Raw genomic sequence first — 10581 nt, forward strand, 5'->3', positions numbered from 1 at the left:
CTGATTCACGTGTAGCCTCAAACAAGTCTTGTTACGTTCAGCCACCCCTGGAGAACAAACTAGATCCTGCTGTTCAATAAGGGGCGAGCTTGAGTGACGACAGGTGCTCTGCTTCAAACCTGCCTGTCTGCTGCTAGCTAACACGAAACACTGAGTGTGAGCTTTTACAGAGACGTCACGACCCTAGCGGTTTAAAGCACACTTGTTTTGTCGTTTATTTCCCTTATCTTCATGATGCGATTAGCAAACGAGGGCTCACGGGGCTTTCTTGCGGATGTTGTTGCTGTTTTTAGCCTCAAACAAACTGACTCACACCCTGCGATGGGACTCTGTCAGAGGTCCGTATCGCTGCCTGTTCCTTTCTTCTTTGCTTTGCTCTGCAGCGGTTTACCTCGGTGTAGAAACGGCTGTCAGGGGATGATTCCATCTTTAAAGTAGCTGGATGTCACAGAGGGAAGAGTTCCTCTCCAGAGATGAGTCACTGCTTTCCACCAGCAGGTCTCCTTACCAATTATTTACCCTGGCTCTGTCAGAAAACACACAGACTCTTTATGATTGTATTTCATATTTGCTAAAAATGGAGCATTAGGTTGTTTATTATAAGGATGAGAGATGATTCACTTCTTATCTTCTCATGTCTTTCAAAATGTCCCGGTGTTTTTCCTCCTTTATTAGGGCCCGAGCACTGCCTTTGCAGTGGCGGCAAAGGCCCTATTTAAACCCTAAGGATTCTTCTTATTATTCTTCTGCCTAGGAGATCGCAGTTTTGGAACCCTGAACATGAATGAAAGCGCGCAAATTTATGCACACTCATCAGGCCTGGTGAAAATTGCAAGTTAATATGGCTCTTGCAAAAAATTTCTCAGTAGCGCCCCCTAGAGGTAAAAAAAAAAAAAAACCCTACCCATAGAGTTATTTTGAGCTACATGCATGAAAAGTAATACGCATATTCATGGCATCAGGACGCACAAAAAAGTCTCTTGCACCCATATTCGAAACTCAACAGGAAGAGCGCCACCTAGCTTTGAACATGAAAAATGGGGCCTAAAGGCGTCCAAACTCCTCCTTGGGCTTTTCTCCGATTCAGTCCAAACTAGGCACATTCTATAGTCGATACGTTGACGATTAAAAATCATTAAAGGCATTCCGTTCAGACTAAAATTGTGGGCGTGGCAGGCTTTCAGGCGGTGCATCAAACGCACATACAGCTTTGAATGTGAAGAATGACGCCCAAATAAGGGTGCATACTTTTGAGAGCTCCTCCTAGGGTTTTTCTCCGATTCAGTCCAAACCAAGCACATTCAATAGCAGACACATTGACGATTACAAATTATTAAAGGCATTCCGTTCAGACTAAAATTGTGGGCGTGGCACACTGTCAAGTTTGGAGGTTTTATTTGGCAATCTGCCAAAAACTTGCAACATTTGCACCACCCAAGGAACACAGGCGGTCTATACTCTCAGATCTTGCTTTTGCATCATGTGGTGGCAAATATCAGGCGGTGGTTTACATGTGGCGGTGGCTCACGTAGGCGGCTGCTGCAGGTGCTGCGGCTTTAATTTATGTTTGTGCCACAAATAGGCGACAGTTTGGCTTTAAGATCCTGATAGCTCAACTTATCTCCATAAAGCACCTGCTCAGTGTTGGATGATTTTTTTTATTAGTTTATTAGGATCCCAATTAGTTACTACCAAGGTAGCAACTACTCTTCCTGGGGTCCACTCGTGCTAATTTGTACAATCCACACGCAATTTCCATTTAAAAAAAAATCAAAGTCAAAAGTAAAAAAAACAAAACAAAAACAATATCACAAAAATACATTAAAATACAATATATGACAAAGCTTATAAATACAATACATTTTCATAAAAGTTCATACTAATTCATACTCTGACCAAAACAATTAGATACTAACATTCCTACTGATATTGTCAATAATAACTCAACTCAACTTTATTTATAAAGCACTTTAAAACGACCACAGCCGGAACAAAGTGCTGTACATAAATAGACAAACAACACAGGCATAAAAATAAATGGTAATCCTTTCTTTCATCAGGGACCAACCCAGAGTCCTGTGCATTTTGATAATATAAGGTTAAAGGTTTAAAGCAAGATGGCGGCAAATGGGACACCCTTACAAGTAGGGGTGCAACGGATCAAAAAACTCACGGTTCGGATCGGATCACGGTTTTGAGCCACGGATCGGATCATTTTTCGGATCAGCAAAAAAAATAAAAAATAAAAAGACAAATATAACTTTGTCCTCCATTTATTTTGTAAAACACTTTTAAACTTTTGCCCATTAAATAAAAACAACTATCAACTCAAAATTTACTGCATGTGCAAAGCACCCTATCTGTGGGCCCAGTCCTACCTCATTCACTGCATTTCACTGCATGGCAAGTGAAGGAGCAGAGGAACTTCAAAAGTTTCACTCCATTCTTCTTTCATTTGCTGATTTTCACCGTCCACTTTTCTTTGAGATGCAAACTGAACACACCGTTTTCGTGCATTCTAGGGTCCTACAGCTGGCAAAGTGCAAATATGTGAACCGCTCCATAAACGAAAGTGAAAGTTAAAAATTGCACTCGCAGCATTGGACTCTAAGTGACCCAGTAACAGCCTGTCTGTGTATCATTGACATGGAGACAAGTCCCGGTAAACACGACCAGAACACAGAGTGAAGGAATAACAGTTCGGGGGCCATGAACAGGCGGCCGGATGCGGTCCGCGGGACGCGTATTGACGGCCTCTGGTCTAGTGGGTGCACGACGGAATTTCATAACGCGGCTCAAGCACATTCAGCATTCACTGTATTTCACAGGGAAACCCAAAATGCTCCAATACATGTGGCTTAAAAGTTGCAGGAGGGTTTTCAAGTTCCTCTGCTCCTTCACTTACCATGACTACTGCTGTGCTTGACGAGTGAGTGTGGATTGAACATGCGGTCATCACGTGAACACGCGCAACTTTTTTCATCAACAGATTCGCGGGCCATGTCCGTGCCGAACCGTGGAGAGGCATCCGTACGGATCACGGATTAACGATGATCCATTGCACCACTACTTAGAAGCAGTGACTATCTGATTCAGCTGCTTGATCGTTGGGTCTCACAGTTTTGCAAAATGATGTCTGGCAGCTCAAATTATTTGCAATCAGGTGATAATATATTTCTTTTGGAGGCCTACTTGTGGGTATATTCAATTTTGTTTGAATGTCTAATAATAAAGCATCTAAAAACCTTAATCTGACATAATCTTAGATCTTAAAACCAACTTCCAGACCCACAGCTCAGTCACTAACCTCTCTGTTTCATAAACATGGGTCTGAATCAGACGGTTACAGAGCAGCCTCTCGGTGACTCATCCATCAGTAGGACTCCATGTCTCATACAAAGTTAAAAAAGTGAATCATCTAAAAGCTCAAGTGAAAATTTTCTCCTGAAGTGTTACAGGAAGAGAGGAGCTCTCTGTGACTCTCACCCAGCAGCAGGATTTCTTACATAAATCTGTACAACATTCAAGCCGGACGGACTTCTGCTCGTTCTTTGTTTCTGCACAAAAGTTGCAGAACTGTGCGTTTGGATACGTCTGTCAATAAGGAAGGTTTAGGTTTTGAGAGATATGTGAGATATGGTACTTTAACAGATACTCTCTCTTTTGTGATCATAACACAAAGGAAACGTTGAATGAATGGATCCAAGCTTGTTAAAAATGTGTTGAAATCTTGTCAAATATGTTTTTTAAGATGAGCTCATGTCACTCCCCTGCTCATCTCACTACACTGGCTTCCAGTTGCAGCTCGCATCAGATACAAAACTCTAATCATGACTTACAAAGCAGTCACCAAAACCGCTCCAGTTTACCTGGAACCCCTCATCCAGGTCTACTGCCCTTCTCGCCCGCTACCCTCAGCCTCTGAAAAGCGCCTAGTGCTTCCAGCACACAAGGCCTCAAAATCACTAGCTGGACTCTTCTCTTCTGTTGCCCCTAAATGGTGGAATGAATTGGCCAACTCCATTCAATCTGCAGAGTCCCTCTCTACTTTCAAAAGACAGCTAAAGACCCAGCTCTTTAGGAAGCACTATGCACTTAGCTAGACTGTTCTCCAGTGTTGTCCCCAGTGGCAGATCATGTCTTCCAGCTACAGTTGACTCACACTGTGTTCAGGTCTTGAGTGACCCAGGACTTGGTACTTTGGTCATTATTGTGGTGATGTTAATTGTTGATGATGATAATGGAAGGTCTTAAATTGTTTGGTTGCTTCATTGTAGATGTTCCTTATTTACTTTATCAGTCCCTCCAGGAAGTTGCGATTTCGCGATCGCAACTATCAACGCAAATTCAACCAATCAGCGCGATTTTTTCGCGGCCTTGCAATTTTATACAATCACCGCAACTTTCCCGCAAATTTGACCAATTACCTCAATCTCAGCCCCTGCACGTCATCGGTTTTGTCATCAATTTGACTTCCTTGGAACTTAAACGTAAGTCCTCACTTGATCGGCACTTTTCAACAATAAAACACGCACAGAGAACGGGTGAAAAGAGGGGACAGCAGGCAGGACAAGTGACCATGACAACGTTGTTATTTATAGATTGAGGGGCTCAGTGTTAGCTTGGTCTCTACCTGCAGCAGGTGTGCTTTATGAACCAGCTCTCCTCACCTCCATGCATCTGTCTCATCTTCATTGAGGATTTTTACCCCCCGGTGTGCGTTAGTGACAAAGACACACCCGGGGGACGTCTGTTTACTATTTGATGTTTGACGTTGTTGCCGTGGTTACCGTAAAAAGCTCTGCATCTACAGCTTGATTTAATCCAGTTTGGTGAAACATCAGACACATTCAGTAAGTTTTGATCAACTCCTTGTCATCAAAGATGCAGATTCATTTCAGAGTGCCGTGAACTGACTGTGCATCAGTCGCTGCGAGGTGCATTCAGGGACCGTCGTAAATGTGAAATACAGTCCTTTCATGTGAATCAAGAGAATCAAAATACAGTCAGTGGCCACATCAAGAATGTTTTCTAAAAACAACTGTAATTTAGCGTATTTACTTGCCCCTGCGATGTTATTGGGGGAAAAAAGCAAAAAAAAAACAATCGCAACTTTCACCGCAATTTTTTCAAAAAGCTGTCGCAAATTCAGGCTATTTGGGGACGCAACAATCACAAAAAAATACCGCGAAATCCTGGAGGGACTGATTATTTATAGATCGAGGGGCTCAGTGTTCGCTTGGTCTCTACCTGCAGCAGGTGTGCTTTATGAACCAGCTCTCCTCACCTCCATGCATCTGTCTCATCTTCATTGATGATTTTTACCCCCCGGTGTGCGTTAGTGACAAAGACACAACCGGGGGACGTCTGTTTACTATTTGATGTTTGACGTTGTTGCCGTGGTTACCGTAAAAAGCTCTGCATCTACAGCTTGATTTAATCCAGTTTGGTGAAACATCAGACACATTCAGTAAGTTTTGATCAACTCCTTGTCATCAAAGATGCAGATTCATTTCAGAGTGCCGTGAACTGACTGTGCATCAGTCGCAGCGAGGTGCATTCAGGGACCGTCGTAAATGTGCAATACAGCCCTTTCATGTGAATCAAGAGAATCAAAATACAGTCAGTGGCCACATCAAGAATGTTTTCTAAAAACAACTGTAATTTAACATATTTACTTGCCCCTGAGATGTTATTAGGGGAAAAAAGCAAAAAAAAAAACAATCGCAACTTTCACCGCAATTTTTTAAAAAAGCTGTCGCAAATTCAGGCTTTTTGGGCCGCAACAATCACAAAAAAATCCCGCGAAATCCTGGAGGGACTTACTTTTGTGCATTGCCTTCACACTGCTTGGCAGTACCTGCACCCAAATTGACTTGAAGCACTTTGTTCCTCTTACTGATCTTGTTTCCTCTTGTCTAGATCTTTGCTTGTGTTGTTCTTGTTCTCGTATGTACGTCGCTTTGGATAAAAGCGTCTACTAAATGACATTGTAACATTGTAGCTTAATTGATCCCTGAGAGAGGGCATCAACTTTTTACAGTAGCTTATAAAAAGGGGCGATTAAATAAGGTGATACAGTCAAAAAAAGAAGAGAAAAGGGTGATAAACAGCAATAATTCAAGCTTAAATTAAATGTTTTAGAATTCAAGAGCTGTACACACTTCTGCGTATAGAAGCAACTTTAAAACATGCTTTTTAAACTAATCCTCCCTGAATTATTCCTGTCTCTGTTACCGTCATCATTCCCTCCTCTGACAGCTGTCCGTCGTGTTGTTTCGCACCACGCTTCATCTCCACAGGATCCCGTTCGTCTGGGATAATAGAGCCGCTGCCACCTGACCCTCTTTTGGCCCTGCATGTAAATATTTGTCATTCCCTGCGAGCTGAAGAGCACCGCTTCCCCTCCTTTGGAAAACAAGCCTATTATTATCCTCTTTTTTTTTCCCTCCTGCGCTGTGAGGAGGATGGTTTGGTGGTTTGACGGGCGTGTAAATCAAGATGGGTTCATCCTCGTACGATGCTGTTATATAACTCTGGAAAATGGTTTTCGAAGCGGCCGCATCGGGTCATCGTTTTGCATATTGCTGCACATTTTTTTGTTCAATTTTGTTTGTTTTCACATTTTTCACACATACAGAGCAACACTTTGGTGCTATCAAGAAATATGTAATGGCTTCTTATCACAATAGAAAGCTCCGGCGTAGGTTAGCTGGGTGAAATGGCACAGAAAATGATGCCAATTAAGAACTGAAAGCTTTATTCATCCCCTCTTCATCCGTGACAGAGATCGAGCGCTTTGTGGCTCCCTTAATCTGAGTCACCGTGTTATTCACAACTGTGTGATTAATCCCTAACAAGATAACAAGATAAGCTGTTATTGAGTGTTTTAATGTGAGAACGAAGGATCTGATTCCTGGAAACATTTAACACATGTCGACTTCTTTAATCATCTGATTTTAAAATCATACTTCATCTTTTTTTCAGAAGTCAGTGATAAAACAAAAAGCTAATTTACCCCACTCAGCAGAACAATCTCCATATTAATCATTACTACACTGTGTGACACTGTGCAGGTAATTTCTACAAGTCCACATTCACAGCTAATTACTTCTTTATCCTTTTTTTTTAAATTGAGGGAGATTTATTAGCCAGGGAGACTTTTGAACACGAAGCTTCCTCGCTCTGCATCCTACATGTTTGAATACTTTGGATTTATTATTCCACCTCCTCGCCTGACAGATGATTGACTGGGTGTCCAATTTATTTACATATTTATGTACAGGTGTGTGTGTTTGTGTGTTTGAGTGACTGTGCTCCATACTTTGGAGCTTCTAGTTTGGGGAAAAAGTTTGCTTCAACAAACTGTAGGTTGCTTTTAAATAGTGGCCTGTTTTAGTGACGCATTGGCTCTTCATTAACTCAACTCATTTTTATTTATAAAGCACCTTTCATACATTCAAGCATGCAGACAAAGTGCTTCATAAAATAACAGAGAGACAGAAAATAACAGGAATAGGTAAAATGATACAAACCTAAAACCCGGGAGAAGACAGTGAATAAAAAAAGGAGAAGGGGAATTAAATATTAAAAATAAAATACAATCATTATAATAAAATCAGTAAAATAAAATCAGAAAAATACCAGAAAAAAATAATAAAATTTCAATATAATTAATAAAATAAAATCTGATAAATACTATAATAATAAAACAATCTAGTGATAAAATCAACAAAATAAATCAGAAAAATACAAGATAAATAAAACATCCATTATGATAAAATCAGTAAAAAAAAAATAAGAAAAATACCAGAAAAATACAATTAAATTCCAAATCTTATCAATAAAATAAATTCAAATAAATACTAGAATAATGAAACAATCTAATGATAAAATCAAATCATTATGTTAAAATCGATCAAAGAAATCAGAAAAATACAAGAAAAATAAAACATTCATTATGATGAAATCATTAAAAAAAATTAAGAGAAATACCAGAAAAATAAAACATTCATTATGATAAAATCAGTAAAAAAAAATTAAGAAAAATACCAGAAAAATACAATTAAATTCCAATCAAATCAACAAAATAAATCAGATAAATATCGCAAAAAAGAATTAAATCATTATGTTAAAATCAATCAAAGAAATCAGAAAAATACAAGAAAAATAAAACATTAATTATGATAAAATCAGTAAAACAAATTAGAAAAATACCAGAAAAATACAATTAAATTCCAAATCTAATCAATAAAATAAATTCAAATAAATACTAGAATAATGAAACAATCTAATGATAAAATCAACAAAATAAATCAGATAAGTATTGCAAAAAGAATTAAATCATTATGTTAAAATCCATCAAAGAAATCAGAAAAATACAAGAAAAATAAAACATTCATTATGATGAAATCATTAAAAAAATTAAGAAAAATACAATTAAATTCCAATCTAATCCATAAAATCAAATCAGATAAATACTAGAATAATAAAACAATCTAATGATAAAATCAACAAAATAAATCAGATAAATATCGCAAAAAGAATTAAATCATTATGTTAAAATCAATCAAAAAAATAAAAGAAAAATAAAATAATCGTTACAATAAAACCAATACAATTGAATTGGATAAATATCACAAAATTAAAATAAAATCATTATAATAAAATCAATAAAATAACATTGGATTAATTCCAGAAAATACATTTAACATACCAAGGTATATTAAGAGAATTAAAAAAAAAATGATGCTAAAACAATGGTTATCACGGTAATAATGCAGTCCAGGGCTCAAAGGAAATTTCTCCAAGTTAATCTTTAGTTTACTTTTTAAAAACACCCAGAGAGCTCGCTGTTTTAATGTCCAGAGGCAGAGAATTCAGAGTTTAGGGGCACAGAACAGAAAGCTCTCTGGTCAGCACTTGTGAGGAGGACACATGAGGAACATTTAAAAGTGAAGCATTCAGAGACCTCAATGAACACTTGTGGTTTTTTCCCTGTCACCTCTCTTCTCCCTAACCCTTCAATTGAAATGACCTGCTTCACTGTTTAATTTGACCTTTGACTCACCCTAACAAAAACGTATCATAGATTTTCTCCACTTTGCACGGTTTAGTCGTGGATTAAATATAATTAGAGCTGTGGTTTTAAACACCTGCCTTGGAGATGTTTACACAGTGACGTTCGCAGTCACTCCTCAATGATCAGTCTTTGTTTTCAGCGTACAAACAACCACAAAGCATCCCTCATACCAGGTCAACCAGTATCAGTCCCAAAGCAATATTCCAAGGTCTCCAGTGAGCTGCCATTTCCACAACATCAAGCTTCATTAGAGAACTCTTCCCATGTGTTCACTTGATGACAGCTTCTGACCTGTCCTGTTTACGGGAGCTTTGGTCTCAAGATTGCCCCCTAAAGCCTTCAGTCATTAGGGTCAGTCTTCTGGGGGATCGGAGGAGAAAGGAGTGTTTCCTCAATCATTGAAGCTGTCCATGAGGAGGGGAAGTGACGTGAAGAAGCAGTAATCTGTGTATAAATGACCTCCAATGCGCATCGTTAAGTTTGGAATACCATTATTTAATCATTGCACTTTACAGCAGCAGTTATATTTTATGTGACATGGGTGTTTATACCTGTTATATGATTCAGCATTAATGAAGCCTTCACAGATAAAAAGCCAGGTGGTCCCTCTCCTCTTTACAGCAGAGGAAGTGGCGTCCATGATTTCCAAAAAGAATGTCAACTTTTGATTCTTCAGACCAGAAGACAGTTTTCCTCAGGTCCAGAGAAGTCATCAGCCTTTTAGGATCATGTCTTTATTTGATGCCTGGTTCAGTTTGAACCTTCATTTTGTGAATGCAGCAATGTTTTTTCAACTTAATCAATCAATCTTTATTTATAAAGCACCAAATCACAACAAACGTTACATGAAGACTCTTTCCAAACAGGGAAGGTCTAGACTGTACTCTATGTTCTATTATTAACAAAGACCCAACATCAAGACAGGATAAGATCCAGTCCCATCTTACAGACAGGACTCAGTCTGATCTCATCTTAATCCACCATGAGCAGAGCACTTTGCAGCATTTAGCAAGTTACAGTGGCAAGGACAAACTTCCTTTAACAGGCAGAAACCTCCAGCAGGACCAGACTCATGTTAGACAAACATTAAGTTGGAGGTTGGAAAGAAGGATTGAAGAGAATAAGAGAGAGAGAGATCATGATGGTGAGACAGATAGTAGTAGATGTTACCACTGGAGTCTGGCACGTCAGTACAAACTTCCTTTAACAGGCAGAAACCTCCAGTAGGACCAGACTCATGTTAGACACACATCAAGTTGGAGGTTGGAAAGAAGGATTGAAGAGAATAAGAGAGAGAGAGATGATGATGGTGAGACAGATAGTAGTAGATGTTACCACTGGAGTCTGGCACGTCAGTACAAACTTCCTTTAACAGGCAGAAACCTCCAGTAGGACCAGACTCATGTTAGACAGACATCGAGTTTGGGGTTGGAAAGAAGGATAGAAGAGAATAAGAGAGAGAGAGATGATGATGGTGAGACGGATAGTTGTAGATGTTA

The 10581-nt window shown here is 39.1% G+C and overlaps 1 protein-coding gene across 1 annotated transcript in view; it reads left to right on the forward strand.

The window, feature by feature from the left end:
* The window catches only part of LOC117813710 (protein inscuteable homolog), a 104725-nt gene that overhangs the window by 56078 nt on the left and 38066 nt on the right, over positions 1–10581 (forward strand). The window lies entirely within an intron of this gene.

This window comes from Notolabrus celidotus, chromosome 6 (assembly GCF_009762535.1).
Source record: "Notolabrus celidotus isolate fNotCel1 chromosome 6, fNotCel1.pri, whole genome shotgun sequence".
NCBI lineage: Eukaryota > Metazoa > Chordata > Actinopteri > Labriformes > Labridae > Notolabrus > Notolabrus celidotus.